The sequence below is a fragment of the Salvelinus fontinalis genome, chromosome 26, assembly GCF_029448725.1.
Source record: "Salvelinus fontinalis isolate EN_2023a chromosome 26, ASM2944872v1, whole genome shotgun sequence".
Classification (NCBI taxonomy): Eukaryota; Metazoa; Chordata; class Actinopteri; order Salmoniformes; family Salmonidae; genus Salvelinus; species Salvelinus fontinalis.
In genome coordinates this window covers 42,084,464-42,086,622 of record NC_074690.1, presented here as the reverse complement: position 1 = coordinate 42,086,622, position 2,159 = coordinate 42,084,464, and the positions used below count along the sequence as shown (strand labels likewise).

Here is a 2,159-nt window from a genome sequence, read left to right as displayed (position 1 = left end):
CATCGCCTTTCTCATGGATGCAATTAGTTAAGCCTAACTTTCTCATTTCCCTGGCCTCCTTTCTTCTCCTCCCCTCTCTTCTTCTAGTTCCTTTATCTCCTTTTATCCCCTTTTCTCCTGGCAGAGCGGCGAGGAGAAGTTGGCTGTGTGAGAACTAACGAGATACGCCGGCAGCGCTTCTGGGCAGGAAGGAAGCTGGAGCTGGAAACGTGTCAGGGAGACTCTTTCTTGTCCGTTTGGTAGCAGTGGAAAGGGAGAGAGAGGCCAAGGTGGGGAATAGGAATTTAAGGGAAGAGAAGTGAACATATTGAATACAAATTTCGGAAAGTTGTGCGCATTGGATTGAGTGTGGCAGTCTAGGGCTGTGTAGAGGCAGTCGTTCATGTTAAAATGTCCCGCGGGCACACTGCAAAAGAGGAGGAGAGAGGAGAGAGAGGGCGTTGGTTTATTTCAGAATTGTGTCGCAACATCACTTGCCGCCCCAGACACACTTCCACCCACTTTCCTTTTATTTTACCTCTCCTCCATTTTCTCTCGTTCTTTTATTTTCTAAAAAGATTTCAACCTGTGATAAGAGACTTGGAAAAACTTAGTGTTCACCTGAGGTGTCACCTCTGTCTGTAGTACTGTGTAATGTGTAAGTCACTTCAAGGGGGTGGTTTGGCAAGCAGGGCCAAAGTCAAAGATGGCCTTACGTTTCATCACGGGCCCCGTGTAGCTCAGTTGGTAGAGCATGGCGCTTGCAACGCCAGGGTTGTGGGTTCGATTCCCACGGGGGGCCAGTACAAAAAAGTATGAATGTATGTACTTGTAAGTCGCTCTGGATAAGAGCGTCTGCTAAATGACTTAAATGTAAATGTAAATGTAATCATGTGCTCTATTTCGCTGGTCCTTTATGTCATCCTCCACCTATGATGTGTTTAGAGAGCAAGTCTAAGCAGGCAGCAGTATCACCAGCCTGGATTCTTTATGTCTAGTACTGTGCATACTTGTAAACAGGGACGACCCTGGGCATAAGCGGTCGCTTAGGGACCCTGGCCACTAGGACGTCCCCGGGCCCCATCCCACGTCAAAATGCATACAATAAAAAGGAAATGAACTGTGAAACTGCAAATGTATCTCTCCGCCCCATTGCAAAATGAGTAGGATTGCATGAAGTTAGTTATAAAATTACAAAATGTTCTCTCTGCCCCTTGGAAAAATGTGTATAATTGCAGGAAATGTACTTTAAGGGGGACTTTCACCCTGGCTCTGCCACAGTATATAGTCTTTACTATATAAACAACATTCTGTTTTTATCAGAAACATCACAATTATCCAAACCACAAGCTAGAACTTGCCCATTTTAATTTTACTGGTAGAATGGGGAAGTTTTGACTCCCTGTGTATTTGACTGCTCATAGTGAACCATAAAGTCCGGTATTCATAGCGAATGCTGATACAGCCCCCTAGGTACAATAAATGGGCCGTGCCCACAAACTAGAATAATGGCGTTGTTTACTTCGAACGGCCAACACAGTAATCTCACATATTCTCTTAGGCAAGAGATTCACCCCGATTCTGCCAGTGCTTTGCAGCTATCAAGATTGATGCGTGACCAAAGATTATCAGAGGGAATTTCTGGCTGAACTGATGGGGGAATCCATTTCGACGACAGCTGAGAAGTGATACGATAACACATTTTTTTCTTTCACAACAAAACTTAAGATTCTCAATTAGAGGTAACCTAACATTAGCTAGCTTGCTAGCCTAGCGGTGTAATTAACGTTTCAGTCCTATATGGAACTCTGAAAGCCATCAGCTAAATCATATAGCTATCTTTTGGTATACACACTGAATACATTTAGCCTATGCCATGGTAGTCAATGCTAGACTAGTAGCAATCTTCAGCAGAGTAAACATGTTTGTTTGTTCGTTCTATTTTTGACTGACATTAGCTAACGTAAGCTACCGAATGTTACCAAATTTGGTAGCCATCTATTCCACCCTTGTCTGGAAAACACTCAGTTACTAAAAATAGAATTGTCTATATAGCTAACTCACTCTCTGTTTGTGGGTTGGTAGCAATGATGAACATGTATAAATCGTCTATGGTTGGTTAGTTAGTTCTCAACCAGTCTAAGCTGGCTAGCAATCTTGCTGCCAATTTAGTGACGCTA

General features: G+C 43.4%; 1 non-coding gene across 1 annotated transcript; it reads left to right on the top strand.

Annotated features, from left to right (window-relative positions):
• Positions 1-706: 706 nt before the first annotated feature.
• trnaa-ugc (transfer RNA alanine (anticodon UGC)) lies at positions 707-782 on the top strand. Its single transcript has one exon. It is a non-coding gene; the product is annotated as a tRNA-Ala (tRNA).
• Positions 783-2,159: the final 1,377 nt, after the last annotated feature.